Below are 16,359 nucleotides of genomic sequence, written 5' to 3' on the forward strand. Positions count from 1 at the left end.
TGTGGCAAGGTTGTAGAAGACAGCAACATGTCCACTTGGCAGGAAACCACTGAAAGCACCATCTAACCAAATGATTGCATCAAGGTAGAAGTTTTATAATAGCTTCCTTCCTCTTACAATTGAGAGGTTTGGAGGCGAGGGGGTTACCTAATGAGAAGCCAAGTAGTTAAAAAAAAATTAACAAAGTAGTTTTAAGATTTGAAAAAATTACAAATCCCAAGGCCGTCTTTTGTTTTAGCATTCTTCTTCATGCTTGGAGGGCAGCAGCTTCGCTCAGTTTAATCCAAGGACCCTAGGACCCTGGAGACACACTCTGGGGAAATCAGGTGTTTAACAATTTAGGGAAGTACAAGTCAGAATTCTTTTAAGGGGCTTTGGGGGGATTATTGCCTTTTGGTGGAATTTGCTTATAAATTCCTTGATTCTTTACATCCTCATTTAGAATTCCAAATCAAGAACAAGATCCATTTAATGTTTTATTAAAACCAACCCAAATGACAGAAAACATGATGCAAACTTTTGCACTTGCCAGAATTCTTCATCAGGCTGGATACGTCAAAAGACAGAGGAGCGGAGAACAGATTGTTCTTGCCATAATGTTAACAGCCTGACCTTAGGCATCCTTTGTAAAAGAAAGGAGGTCTATAAAGAGCATCTTTCCCACGAGCTCCAGGAAGTCCACAGACAGGGCCAAAAGGCAGCAACCCTTGTGTGTGTTCTGTCTCCTCCATCTCTGCCACACAACTAGCACCCAGCGGCAGTCACTGCCTGCCTCTGAATATGGAGGCTCCATTTAGCCATACACGTTGCTCCATGACTTTTTACGATCTCTTTTTAAAGCCTTCTCAGCCAATGGCGGTCACCCGATCTTGTGGCGGAGAATTCCATGCATTAGTTACCTGTTGTGTGAAGAAATCCTGGATCTACCACCGATGGATTTGATTATGTGACCTCCCCCCCCCCCCGAAACAGTATTCACTCACTTCTTTTTCTGCATTGTGCATAAATTTTTAAACCCCTGTTGTGCCCCCGAGCTCATCCTTTTTCTTAACTAAAATACTACATGGGCTTTAGTCTTTCTTTGCAGGGTAAGTGCTCAATCCCCTTATATTTTGGTATTTACTTACTTTATTTATACCCTGCTTTTCTCCCCTATTGGTACCCAAAGCAGCTTTCTCCATTCTTTTCTCCTTCATTTTCTCCTTACAACAACCCTGTGAGGTAGGTTAGGCAGAGAGTTGTGACTGGCCCAAGGTCACCCAGCAAGCTTCCGTGGCTGAGCAGGGATTCGAACCTGGTCTCCCAGATCCTGCTCTGACATTCTACACCATTACACCACAGCGGGTAGCCCTGTTCTTCACCTTTCCCAACACTGCACTATCCTCTTCAAGATGTAGGTGTAGGCCCGGATCTGAAGCATGCCTGAGATTATATTCCCAGCACAGAACTTGCATTGCAAATACGGAGATGGGCCCAGAATTGATGATCGTCTGGGAGGAATGAAGAGTTTCCTAGTAAACCCAGTAAGATGAAACAGGCCTTCTAGGTTGCAGATCAGTGTGGATACAAAGAAAGAAACACACACAAAAAATTTCTCCTCATACTAGAGAACCCAGCCCCCACCCCCCAGTGGGGGCGGGAGATTTCCTGCCCCCACTCTCCACCCCCTGCCATCACACACCTGGCTGGCAGAGGGGAAAGGTGGGGAATAGGCCTTCCAGGCATGCTCCTGGGGCGGTGTGACAGTGTTGCTGATGTTGTTGAGCTGCCCTGGGAGAGCTCCTGTGCTTTGCAGTGGGCCGATTTGCCCCTGTTTGGGGCCCAAATCGGCCTGCTGTGAAGCATGGGAGCACTCCCGGCCCTGCATGATGATGTCACTTCCTGGAAGTGGCATCATTGCTCTGCCTGGGAGCGCTCCCGTGCTTCGTGCATGCAAAGATGTAAAAAAGGTGAATGCAGGGTCCCCCCCTCCTGGTAGGAGGATAAAGGGACCTGGCCATAGGGTTGCCAACTCTTGGTTGGAAAATACCTGGAGATTTTGGAATTAAGCCTGGAGAGTGCTGGTTTTGGGGAGGGAGCTCAGCATGGTACAATGCCATAGAGTCCACTCTCCAAAGCAGACCTTTTCTCCAGGTGAACTGACCTCTGTAGCCTGGAGATCAGTTGTAATTCCAGATCTCCAGCCACCACCTGGAGGCTGGCAACCCTACCTTATCTCAGATTGGCTCAGGCTCTTCAAATTCTCAAGCAGAGGCTTTCCACACTACCTTCTACTTGATCCTTTTAATTGGAGGTGCTGCTAGAGCTTGAAGCTGGAACTTCTGCATGCCGATGCCAATTTACTACTGAGCCAAGGCCCCTCCTGGCAAATTGACTGGCAAGAGAGAGGCAAGGAGCCGTCAGCCAAGATGGAGCTCAGTTAGATGACTGTGGGTGCTGAGCTTCCTTCCTCTCTTGACTCTCCGGGTGCCCACCTCTTGGAGCAGGGACACGACGACCCTGTGTCTCGGGCCTCATCCTTCTCCCTTTATCAAACTGCTGATGGCCAATTTGGCATCTGCCTCTGGTAGGCCCACCAGAGGTAGGGTTGCCAGTCCCTCTTAACCTCCTGAGGGAGGGGGGAACTGGCTCCTTGTACTTAACTTTTGTGGTGGGGGGTGCGTGCTGCACTCCCACAAGTGTGATGACATCATTTCTAGGAAATGACGTCATCACGTGGCCCCTAGGAGCATGCCCATGCTCTGCAGGGGCTTGGATTGGGGCCGCTGGGGAGTGCAGGAGTGCTTTTGCGCTCTGCAGCAGCCCAAAATGAGTCCATTTTGGGCCCGTTTTGGTGTAGATCGGGCCTGTTTGGACCCAGATTGGGGCTGCTGTGGAGCGCAGTAGCATTCCTGTGTTCCACAGTGGCCCCAAACAGGCCTGATCCACACCAAAACAGGCCCCAAACAAGCCCGATTTGGGCTGAAAGAGGCCTGTTTTGGGCCACTGCGGAGCGTGGGAGTGCTCCCACGCTCTGCAGCAGCCCCAATCCGGCCCAAAACAGGCCCGATTCAGGCGGCTGCTGCACATAGGAGCGTGCAGCATAGAAGGGGTGGCCGTTAAGTAGGGGCGGGGGATCCCCCACTGGGGGTCTGGCATCCCTAATCAAAGGGCTAATTGCTGACGTCAAGTCGGTACTAATATAAGACCATGAGAGTTTGCTGACCGCCCAAATGACATGGGAATGGGAGATGGCACTGAGGAAGTGAGAATGTCGTCTCAGCAGCTGGTTTGGGGCCAGCTGATCAGAAGGGGAGGGAAGTGTGTTGGTTGGGTTGGCAGCGCTGCTGTGAGAATGCTTCTTGATGCGGTGTCTGTAGTTCTGGCCGCATCTAACCACTAGGAGCTGCACGTGGTTTTACTTCAGCTGCATGGAGTTGAACAATAGAGAAACGGAGGAGGAACAAGAGAGCAGGCAAGGTGAGAAAGGCTTTGTTGCTTCAGGAGGTGCTGTCAAGATCAAGAGCAACCCTACGGGGGCATAAATACCCATCCAAACAGGTTGCAAGAAATAATAAAATCTAGAGCACCATTCAGTTGAAAGGGCGTAGCAAGAAGTCGGGGCTCTCTGGTGGGTTCAAAGGTGCCTCGGCACAGATAAATATTGCCTTCTTTATAAGTCCCCTCGAGGCACTAAGTTGCTTGCCATAATGTTAACACTCTTGATTCTTCCCATCTGAGCTGGGGAGAAAAACAATCAAAATTCTGCCCCAAGAAAAGGTGATTTCTGCAGTGTACATTATTCAAATGATCCAAACTTGCATATATTTTATTATGTTGCATAATTCTGGTTTTGCTAGTTGTAGGGAGGGGGAATGCAGAGGCAAGGAAGCCCAAGATCCTGTGGTCAGATGGAATCCATACTTACACTGCCGGCGCTAGGGTCTCTGGCGCCTGCGGCAACCCCCTGTGTGCACGCACCACGGACTGCGCGACATCATCGTGCGATGATATCATCGCGCAGCGCAAGCCGGGGCATTCACCGGCGGATGGCTGGGGTGGCGGGCGGAGGCTGCTCCGCGCTCCGCACGCCATCCTGGCAGCGGCTCGTGGCTGCTGCGCCTGGCTGGAGGTGTGTGGCGGCGGCGGCGGCACAGGGCTGGCTGGCTGCAGCAGCTGCGGGCCAGCCACACTAGCTCCGCGGGGCGTGCCTCTGCCCCTGACACCCCCTCTGGCGCCTCTCCAGGGCCCTTGCGCCTGAGGCCACCGCCTACCTGGCCTCTATGGGCACGCCGGCCCTGCATACTTAGTCCCTCCCACAAAGAAATCTCGCCAGAACTAGCCCATGAACTTGAAATATGTTCTCAGACAGGACTGGAACCCTTTCTTTCTTTCTTTCTTTCTTTCTTTCTTTCTTTCTTTCTTTCTTTCTTTCTTTCTTTCTTTCTTTCTTTCTTTCTTTCTTTCTTTCTTTCTTTCTTTCTTTCTTTCTTTCTTTCTTTCTTTCATGAGGTATCAGATTCTGTGGCTTTACTGGGCTTGCATAGAATCAAGGAATATATACACGGCTGGGATTCTTATGGGGAACCATGACAGACAACAAGCTGTCCCTCAATGAAAACAAAACGAGAAAAAAACAAGTCTGTATCGGATGTACTGATAGTTAAATTTATTCTATATGTATATGTACATGAAGTATAGATTGTATGTGGATATAACGCATACATCAGTACAATAAAAACAAAGCAAAACGACAAGCTGTCCTGCCCCTGAAACAACTCCTGCCTCACTGCTGTCCATGTCCTCCTTGCTCACCACAGAACTTACCTTACAGCAGCAAACCCAAAACCTATATACCAACTCCCCCAACAATACCTTATAACTGAGGGGGAGGTTTAAATGATAAAAGAGCCTGGTTCCCCAAAATCTTAAGAGGCTGCGTGGATTCCCTCAGATTACATATAGGTGCCTGTCGGGAGGCTTCTCTTGGGACCATCTGGGACTTCAGCTGGGGAAAGGCAACAGAAACATAATAATAAATAGATGGTGGAATATTCAGCTGAGAGGAATGGAGGCTTTGGTCTCTGCCACTGAGAGGTTCCTGGGAGCCCATGGGCTTTTAATTCTGTCCCCCAGGCTGTTCAACCCGTACATGAAGCCACCGGGAGAGGTGGCCTAGGGATTTGAGGTGAGGGGTCCTTTATATACTACTACTACTACTACTACTACTACTACTACTACTACTACTACTACAACAACAGCAACAACAACAGCAACAACAACAACAGTTTATTAGCCAGAGGCCATCACATTCTTGAAATCAATTCAAAATTACATGATTGCACATCTGTGAGACACGCCATTTTAAAATAAATATTTAAAAGGTACATATTTCAACAAATTACCACCTTTAAAAATTTACTTATAAAATTGATCAGTCCTAAAAGCATCATTATTTGGCAACAATATAAACTTAAAATATCCAGGCAATCATTAAAATTGTAGCTTACTATAATTTACATAATATAAATACCTAAAATTCAAATGGTCTTTTATATACTCATGATATGGAGGCTCCGCATTAGTCTGCCATGGCTTTGTCAATTTTAATGGACAATCCACGTGCTCTCACGGTGAGTTTCTGTCTCTCCTCTCACTCCTATCTCAGTCCTGTGTTTTTTTGCCTTCCTCCCAACTCGTGAAAAAAATGAATTGCTCCAACCCAGTCTCATCCACTCCAACCAAGAGCCTTGTCTGTCTCTGTGGGTATAAGGAATCATAGGATCATATAGTTGGAAGGGACCTCCAGGGTCATCTAGTCCAACCCCCTGCACAATGCAGGAAATTCACATCTCCCCCCCCCCCCACACACACATACACCCAGTGACCCCTGCTCCATGACCAGAAGATGGCAAAAAACCTCCAGAATCCCTGGCCTAACTAGCCAGGAGAAGATTGCTTCCTGACCCCAAAGTGGTGCTCTGCATTACTCTGGGTGTGTAAGAAAGACCCGTCCTGCTCTGCTTCTCATGATTTGCCTAGTTTCACAGAACAAAGGGCATTTCTACTAGGAACACCAATTTTGAAGATAATGAACTAATTTTGCCCTGGGCTTTTTCCGGTATATGCTTTGTTATTGTTGCAACCTCTCTCTGGTGGTTTCCACACAAGGGCACGTTCAAATAAACTGGAAGGAAGAAACACAACTCGAAGCAACAGCAGCCCTGAGGATTCTTCACAGCACTGGACAGGGCAGGCCGGAGCCACAATTGTCTTTTAAGTTTCAAAATTGCTCCAAGTCAGGTCGGGAAATTAAAGAAGACAGGAGCACAACAGGGAAAACACTGCAACAGGTGGTCAACCATGTTGTTGCAGTGTGAATGAATGCTGGAAATCTCAGGTTAAATGACTAGGGTGGAAGCAAGTTTTCTTTTGCTGACATCTGTGTTTATAGCAAAAATAGGGCGTGGCTGACATGCATACATGTTGTCTGCTTCTTATTAAGTATATGTATTGTAGTAGAGAGCTCATCGTCAATGTGAAGTCTGATAGTTGAGGGATGCGCTGTAAATTGACACCCTTGACTTCAATGGATTTAAAAGGGTGTAACTCAGCTAAAGACTGCGCTGGTAGTGGTCCTTTAGCTACTTCTAGTAGGAATATGAGACAAATTATCCAGGCTCTAGATTGTTGAAAATAATGTTAATGATAACTTTTGGCTAAACTGTTAGACAAAACGTTAAATGCATCTCTTCCCAACTACCCTGTGATTTACTTTAAAATTGATATCTGCCCTTTCTATATTTTTCCCTCAAATCAAATCAACTGAGTTTATTGTCTATAGCCCTAGGCTGTCACAATTCACCAAACATTGACTAATAAACAATTAAATCCCTTATCACAGTTTGTATAGGTTACTAAAATTAATTAAAACAATACAGTATGCCAAACTATCCCAGGAGTCACGAAACAGCCTCATTCAGTACCACCTTAGATCTTATCTTTTTGGCTGCGAGTGCGAACTGAGAGACTCTATAGGACACATGATTATCAGTGTCAGATAACAAAAACACAATCTTCTCGATTTCAGAGTATGTGCATGTCACTGAAAGGATTCTAGCCAAAAATTTAGCTCTGGGTACACTATATAATGGACAATGAAGTAGGTAGCGGGAAAGGTTCTCCACTGTAGGTAATCCACAAATGCAGGTGCGATGTTCCATAGGGGTGTGAGAATAACGCCCTGCCAAAAGAGCTGTCTTGCATCATCTGAAAGCGCAGAGCAGTGAAAGATACTCTGAGGTTGTAATGAGAAATACTGGCTAGGTAGGGAGATCTTAAATGGTCAAACTTGATTAGTTTATACCAAGGAGCTGCCTTAGCTTTTGATATTGATAGCCAATCCATCACTGCATCTGACTTGTAGATCCACTCCTTAAGTGGGAGGTTGTTGGCTGAGACCCCTAACAGGTCATCCGGGATGGTATGCCTTTGGCAAATGGTGGATAGAGAGTCAGGCTGTGTGGGGTCTTTGGATAGGAAGTAATTTACTGATTGGCAACTTAAGGAGTCAGAACTGGAAAATTTGATCCTTTACCAGTATTTTAAAACTGCAAGGTGTACCCGCTTTCTAAGGGAGGGGAGTCCTGTTTTGGCCCTCATCAGGGCGGCAGGAGTGCCTTTGGGTAAAGCCAAAATCCGTCTCAAGAATTGGTTTTGGATTATCTCAAGGCTGGTTAGAATGTCTTCCTTCCAACCCCACACTTCAGCTCCTTATAGGAGGCGAGGGACTACCTTGCTCTTAATTTCAGTGCTGGATCTATCAGTCGACCCCCCACCCCCTTTGTATAAAAGAAATGTATGATTGACCCTACAATCCTTGATGCTGAGGATTTAACCGATGCAAGATGTATCTTCCAATTCAGAGTCTCTTTAAAGGTTACGCCTAGCTATTTAAAGGAGCTGCACTGTTGGATTGGGTTGCCAAGGACTCATAAGATTATTTATTTATTTACTTCTCTTCAGTGGGGACCCAAAGTGGCTAACATGGTTTATACAAAATAATAAAAGTAATAACAACATTAAACCAGCAACACAAGTTGTATTGTTATGCACCAAAAGCATGAGAAAGGTAGACAATGTTGATTTGAGGCCTCTAAGATGATAGCGGGAGCCCGATGGATATTTCTGGGGTTTCCAACATAACAACAACAACATTCTGTTTCTATACTGCCCTTTAGGACAACTTAACACCCACTCAGAGTGGTTTACAAAGTATGTTATAATTATCCCCACAACAATCACCCTGTGAGGTGGGTGGGGCTGAGAGAGCTCTGAGAGAGCTGCGACTGACCCAAGGTCACCCAGCTGGCTTCAAGCGGAGGAGTGGGGAATCAAACCTGGCTCTCCAGATTAGAGTCCTGCCACTCTTAATCACTATGCCAAACTGACACTAAACAGCATCAGTATCAATGAAAATGGGGTTTATAATGTGAAATTATTGGCTGACATTGCAGCTGGCAATCTTCAATTCCAGATTCCCCAAATTATTCCAATAAAGAGCCGGCCCTGCACGATTCTCTTTATAATAGTTCCTGGGTGGTTCCAATTCACAAACTATTAAGAAGAGTTGGTGTTTTAGTGCGTCCTTTGAGAAAAGAAAACCCTGCTTATCACAGGAGTTCCAAAGGGGAAACATCAAGAGAATTTAAGCACGAATCACGTTTCCTGGGTGGCCCCATCATTTTTCTCTTTGAATTATCCCCCAAGTGAGGATACTTGTTAGAACAAACATCAACTGTTTTATTTTTTAAAATTATAATTTAAAATAAAACAGGTTACAGAGATATAAGAAAGAAAACACACAAAGCAAATTTTTTATAAAATACATTACCAATCAAATCCCCTTCCGTCCTGCCTCCCTGGACATATGAAACTCTTCACCGTCAACTGATAATATCGATACTATTTCCAATAATACAATTGCTGGTTCCATTCTTTGTATCGCTTTTGCCCATTAAAGATCTACTACTGTTTTAAAAGCCTTTCGTATTCTGTATTTATTATTTGTATTTATTTATTTATATCCTGCCTTTCTTCCAAAGGGGCCCCCAAAAGTGTCTTACATCATTCTCCTCTCCTATGTTTTATTCTCACAACAGCCCTGTGAGGTAGGTTAGGCCGAGAGAGTGACCTTCTTTCACATCACCCCCTACTTAATCTGTTCCACTGGAGATGCTGGGGGATTGAACCTGGGACCTTTTGCATGCCAAACTGAGGTTCTGCTGTACCACTGCCCCTCCCCTCTAACGTAGTTTGCTAATGGTAGGCAAGAGACACTCAATTTCCTCTGGTTGAACTAGAAGGGCAGTCAATTAATTTGGTTTTGACGTAGTCTTTAATTGTGGTGGAACCATGTCCCTGATGGCTGCTTTTGATGGATTGTGTTTGTAGCATTGTGACAGTCTTGGCCCTGCAACGAAGCACGCCCGCCTGTCTGAATCGACTGGCTCCTGGGTGAAAACGGTGCTTGAGCTCCGGCGAATGAACCCTCCTGCACATTGTGGTGCTAATTTGCTGCCAGGAAGCCACTCACAATTGTTGACAAAATCTCTTTCCAGGGCCAACTGGAACAGCCGGCCCACTCCAGTCCTCCTTGAAGGTGCCAACTCCTCCACCCCTCCGCGTCCGTTGTGGTGCCGAGGCATCGCTTCACAGAGACTGCTGATAAATATTTGGTGTAATGACACCATATAAATAGACAGGGCACAAAAGATTGTTGATTTTGGAGCTGTTTCTGGAGTGAAGAAGCAGGGGCTGGGCCGGCCGGTCTTTCTTCCGGGTGCGAGAAGCCTCTCCGTGTGGATGGGAGCAGCTGCAGCACCCCTTGAAAGGAGGAGAAAGAGGCCGTCTGGCGGAGCAAAGTGCCAACTGCCTCATGTCTCTTTTCTTTGGTGAATAATTGAATCCTAACCAACAAAGTACTAGCTTGTGTGCCATAAAAACCACCTGTCCTCGCAGGGAAAACAAGGCCTTAGCTTTGGATTAATCTCTCTTTCCCAGTTCCTTCTTTCCTTGCACAAATAATTCCAGGCAGGCTTCTGAAAAGTCTTTGTGAAGGCTTGGTTCAAGAGGTAACCAATTAACGGTTTAATTAAACAAACAAAAGGAGTGGTGCTGTTTAGTTTCAGTGAGAAAGGTGGGTGATAGATAGATAGATAGATAGATAGATAGATAGATAGATAGATAGATAGATAGATAGATAGATAGATAGATAGATAGATAGATGTGACTTTTTTCACATGGAGAACACTTGATCGTTTTCACAGTTTTTCCTGGGAACTGAAGTCCGAGTGTCCTTCCCCTCTCTGTTAGAATTGCTGCCTGAAGAGCCAGAGAAAGCCAGCAGCAGCAGCAGCTTTTGCAAATCATTCCTCCAGTCACAAGCCTGCTCTCAACGATCTTTGGGGGCGGGCAGCTGCAACTTTCTCCCTGGGCGTCCTGTTCGGCTTCACCGACATGTCAGCTTTCTCCAGAGCAGCTCCCCGGGAGCAAGACACCCAGGGAGAAAGTTGCAGCTGCCCGCCCCCAAAGATCGTTGAGAGCAGGCTTGTGACTGGAGGAACGATTTGCAAAAGCTGCTGCTGCTGCCGGCTTTCTCTGGTTCTTCAGGCAGTGATTCTAACAGAGAGGGGAAGGACACTCGGACTTCCCAGGAAAACTTGCAAAAATGATCAAGTGTTCTCCACGTGAAAAAAGTCACTTGTAGCTTGGCAGATAGACAGACAGACAGACAGACAGTTATCTCCTCAATGAGCCTTAAGTATTAGCAGGGCTTTTTTCTGGGAAAAGAGGTAGCAGAACTCAGTGGGTTGCCCTCGAAGAAAATGGTCACATGGCTGATGGCCCCACCCCCTGATCTCTAGACAGAGGGCAATCTCAACTCCCCTCTGTCTGGAGATCAGGGGGCGGGGCCACCAGCCATGTGACCATTTTCAGGAGGTTCCGGAATGCCGTTCCACCACGTTCCAGCTGAAAAAAAGCCATGATTAGGAAATGGTTCTTTTGAAGCATCTCTCAGGACATGGTGAGTGTGACAACTGCTCCTCACCCTACAGCTGAAGGGAGGGCAAAGGTTAGGGTTGCCAGCTCTGGACTGGGAAATTCCTGGAAGGTTAGGCTGTGTGGTTGGCCCAAGATCACCTAAAGATCTTCCATGACGGAGTGGGGATTCCAGCCTGGGTTTCTCATATCCTACTCTAGCCATTGACTTATACGACAATACACCAGCTCTCAGTGTTCTTTCTAAGGAAAGAATATCTGCAGCTCTTCTAAAAAGTCTGTGCGGTCCCAAAATTTCCCACAGTGATTGGTGCTTAATCCCAGATACTCTTGAATCTCCTCTACTCAGACGTATTATTTTGCAGGTTTTATTCATGAATTAACAGAATCGACAGTGTTTGCTGCGTTCTCAGCTTCCCTGGTGGCACATTGGCAGCTTTTCAGAAAAAAATCTGGCCCATCGGCTGAACAGCCATTTTTTAATTAGCTGTTTTACAGAACGAAGCAGTGACAGAGAGAGACAGGATGCGAAATGGAAGATTTATTAAAGTTTTAACGATGCCTTTTCACTCTTTAAATTGAGGATCTGAAATGCAGCCATTTTGAAGTGAAATAGATGGCTTCTTGCAAATGGTTCGATACAGAGAAAAGAATCAAGGGAAGGAGATTTGAACCCAGAATGGCCTACCTGAAGAGGTCAGGAAAGCCCCTGCTCTCCTAGCTTTCTGCAAACTGCATAACTGACTTATTCAAGAGGGCTTTTTACTCAGATTGGAGGGCCGTACTGTAAGGAGGTGGTCTCAAAGACATGCTTCACTAAAGATGTATAGGGACCATAGTCTTCACCACTGTGTACTATTATGTATTATCTGTTGCTTTAAGTATGATCCTACTCAGGGCTTTTTTTTCTGGGAAAAGAGATGGTGGAACTCAGTGGGTTGCCCTTGGAGAAAATGGTCACATGGCTGGTGGCCCCGCTACCTGATCTCCAGACAGAGGGGAGTTGAGATTGCCCTCTGTGCCGCTCGGTGGCACGGAAGGCAATCTCAACTCCCCTCTGTCTGGAGATCAGGGGGCGGGGCCACCAGCCATGTGACTATTTTCAAGAGGTTCCAGAACTCCGTTTCACTGCGTTCCCGCTGAAAAAAAGCCCTGATCCTACTGTTTAATATGTCAGTCTTGAATTTCTTCAACTCTTCTTTAATATGTCAGTCTTAGAATTTCTTCAACTCTGTATTGGATTTCTGCTGATTTTATGTCTTTGCTCATTTCTGTTTCTATACCCTATTGCCAGGGCTGTATTATTCATAAGGCTTAAGCCTAGGGACCCCACAGGGACTAGGGGCTTGTCAATTTTTTTTTTGCTGAGGCACTGTTACCTGTGCCCTAGCGCTCCAGTGGTTAAAGGTACTTTACAATACATGTTCATATATATTTATCCACATATATATTCTCATAAGTATATCTGAATAGAATTCTTCAGGAGACCCTCAAAATGTATATGGGGCTATGTATTACTGTCTAGTACCCACCGTACCAGGGTCAGGCTGTCAGCTGTAGTGGGGTGAAAGACTGAAGTGCCAGAGGGGGCCCGAAATACCTGAAAGCCGAGGGGCCAGGCCATGGGTTAATATGGCCCTGCGTATTGCATTGTTTATTGAACTATCCTTGAAACTGACACTACTAATCTCACACTATGTAATCTGCCTTGAGCCTCAGCAAGAAAGACAGAGTATAAATGACATAAATAAAATAAAAGCTTCCAGACCAGGCAAAGAGGGACATCTCACAATTACAAAGTCTGGTTCTAGTAAAAGGGAAAAAATACATTCCCCCCCGCCCAGTGTCCAGGCATGCTGAGAGCCAAACTACAAGTGATGCCTGACACAGGTTGGACACTTGTCAGCTTCCCTCAAGTTTTGATGGGAAATATAGGCGTCCTGGTCTTGCAGCTCGGCTCTCTGACTGCTGTCCAATGGACTTTTCAACTGTCACTTGTCAAACATTCTGCCAAGCTGCCTACATTTCCCATCAAAACTTGAGGGAAGCTGACAAGTGTCCAACCTGTGTCATTCATCAGTTGTAGTTTGGCTCTGAGTCACCTCTGTTCCAACAAGGAAGCGCCCTGAGCTATACGCTTTCCCTCAGCTCTTGGCTGCTTCTACAACAGATGCCTACCAGCATGTTCTAAGATGTCCATCACTCATGTAATAACAACAACAACAATAATAATAAACATTTGATTTATATACCGCCCTTCAAAATGACTTAACACCCACTCAGAGTGGTTTACAAAGTATTTTATTATTATCCTCGCAACAATCACCCTGTGAGGTGGGTGGGGCTGAGAGGGCTCTGAGAGAGCTGCGACTGACCCAAGGTCACCCAGCTGGCTTCAAGTGGAGAAGTAGGGAATCAAACCCGGTTTTCCAGATTAGAGTCCCGCGCTCTTAACCACTACACCAAACTGTTGCTGTATTGCTTTATTCATGGGTGACTTCTTGAAAGTTTGAGGGGAATATTTTATATGCAGTTAAAATCATTGGGACGTTGAGGAAATGGATACAGGACAAACATATCCTTCTTCTTTTCCCAGAACTCTAGCTATGAAGATTCCTAGGGTGCCAAGATTAAAACAATGGGCAAAATTCATTCAACGGAAAGCTTATGGTATCCGATGCCAACATTATATCAGATGCTACAGTTTAGAGGCCCTCGTTGGACTGTGTTTTATTGTTTTAATGTTTTATATGGTTTTAATTGTATTTTGTAGTATTTTATGGTATTTATATATTGTTGGGATTGTTGTAGTATGATGTTGTGACCCGTCCTGAGCCCACTTGCAGGGAATGTGGTATATAAACCCAATATATAAATAAATATAAATAAATAAATGGTGATGTGAAGTTTCAGCAGGCCTACTTACAGAGGAAGGGTTACTTTACTTTGAAATGGTAGGAGTGTTAGCACACTCAGGCCGATTCTGCATGGCTTACCTGAAGCCGGGATGTTGCAGAACATGCTGGAAAAAATGCAGAAGATCGCATTTTCTTGCGCGAGTTTTGCGCAACATTGCACAAAACTTGCGTGAGAAAACACGATCTTCCATGTTTTTTTCTGGCATGTTCCGCAATGTCCCAGCTTCAGGTAAGCTGTGTGGAATCAGCCTCATTCAAGCCAGAATGAGTGTACTAACACTTGAGCTGTGCCCTTAATATCCCTCCAGAAAACTGGGCATATTCTGGAAACCAAAACACCAGTTGGTTCCTCAATATTTGCTCTTTGGCATCTTTAACAGAAAATGCAGGCTTGGGAGACCAGCGGATTTAGTCAAATGGAATCTGGTGATTTTGGAGGGTTCTAGCAGGGATTGGTTAGTGTGGTGCCGATGGAGAACTTTCCCATTTACACTTCGCTTCACAGCAGTTAACCTTTCTGTACGTTTCCTTCTCCCATCTTTTCACTTTTAATGGCCAAGAATAGCGCTCTTTCCTGTCCCCCTTTGCCAGTGCCAGCAGACCACCTTGCCATCAAAACTGTTTTCTTTATGGCAGGCTGGGCAAAGAAGAGCCTACAGGACCCAAAAGGTCTCTGTGCTATCCAGCAGCTACTCAGAAGTAAGCGTTTCTTACTTGCTGCTAGAGATATAGTTCCTTAAGGGAGCAACTAGCTCTTTCTGAAGTGGGCAGCATCCTGTCTTTTCTGGATGCAGTTCTGTGCGGATTCCAATGTTCAGAGCTGAGTTATGCAACTGACCTTGCTTTGCTTTGCAGTCTGTTAATTAGGCCTGGCCTGTAATTAGCACAATGGTATATGAGATCTTCCCAGAAGTGCCATCTCTGCCTCCTGCAGTCTCTAGTATTTAATAGATAATTGCTACTTTTTTTCTTTTTCCTTTCTATCTCTTCTTTTCTTTAGAAAAAAATTACACTCATTCCTTTTCGTTTTAATTCCAGTGGGGCATCAGAGCAACAGATTGGCCTGTCTGAAAACACTTCTACATACATGCTGCGTTAAGTGACAGTTCAGGGCAACTGGAGAAGAATATGAAGAGAGATGCAGATAGCATTTGATGAAAGAGATTGTTTTTACCATATCAGGAGACAGAAACTGCTTGAAAGAAGGAAAAGCCACAGAACTCAGTGAGGTTCCTTTCTCTTGCACGCTTAAACCGTTTTGAGCGCAAATCAGCTTTGAATATTGGAATCCTCGTAGAACTGCAGAAGACAAGCTGGTGGGGAAAGCTGATATTTTGGAGGGGATTGATTTGCTGTCAACAGATGCAATTCAGCTACATCTAGCAATTAATGAAAACGGTTGGGAGTCTTATCCCTGGACGTTGCTGACCTCACCACACAGATTCAAATTGGCTGTAACTCCTTGTAACGCAATCTAGATAAGGGTTGCTCTTGAAAAGCACTTGGAAGGAACAGGTAGTGCAAAATGTGGCTTCCAACTTGGAAAGGCTGATATCATCCTGTTATGCTGGCCACTGATACGTTTCGATTTCAGTTGATTCTTACCATTCAAGCCCTGGATAGCCTGGGATCTACAGGCCTTAGGGACTGTCTCTCTCTGCCCCTGAATTTGCTGGTGGTTCTTTGAACTACAGTTCCCCAACCATGACCCACTTGCAAGCCTTCTAGATTGTGGCTGCCACGCTCTGAAACAACCTTCCAAATCAGGTGTGGCGGAATGGGCGCTGGCTCTCAGTCCGGGCAACTGAGCCGCCGTCAATGGCCTGCTAGCCCCGCTATCCGCCTCCCACCGTCCCTGGTGGGCGTGGCTCACACTCTCCATGGCTGCCACCACTCACTGATTTGTACACCGCCTGACTGAGGGGCAGTGAGACCCCTCCGGCTGAATTTCCATACTGGGAAGTGAATTACCTGATCTCTGGTTGGGCCCTGGAGAATTGGCAACCCACCAAGGTCTGGCCTGATCAGTTTCTCCCAGGCTCCCTCCCTTCCTGTAGCGTGCCAAGTGGGGGGGTTTACGTAGTCAGAGCACCACAAGTTTCTTTATATTCAAAAAAGTATAATTTAATAACTATATACAGAGCACTATATACAAGCAGGTAAAGGCAGAACACATAGGGGTAGGACCCCCCCCCCACTGTTCAGAACTCATAGGGCAGAAAATCAAACTGAAGAGAACCGCCGTCTGCTTTCCCTACCACACTGTTCCCTACTCTGCCTTAAGGGGGGGGGTCTAAGGGAAGGTTCTCCCTTTTATTTCCTTTCTGCTGCCTCCCAGGCCCTCCACGTTGGGGCCTAGGCACCTGGTCTCACCCAGCAGCAGGAGCCTCTCCTTCTTCAA

The sequence above is a fragment of the Eublepharis macularius genome, chromosome 18 (genome assembly GCF_028583425.1).
Source record: "Eublepharis macularius isolate TG4126 chromosome 18, MPM_Emac_v1.0, whole genome shotgun sequence".
Classification (NCBI taxonomy): domain Eukaryota; kingdom Metazoa; phylum Chordata; class Lepidosauria; order Squamata; family Eublepharidae; genus Eublepharis; species Eublepharis macularius.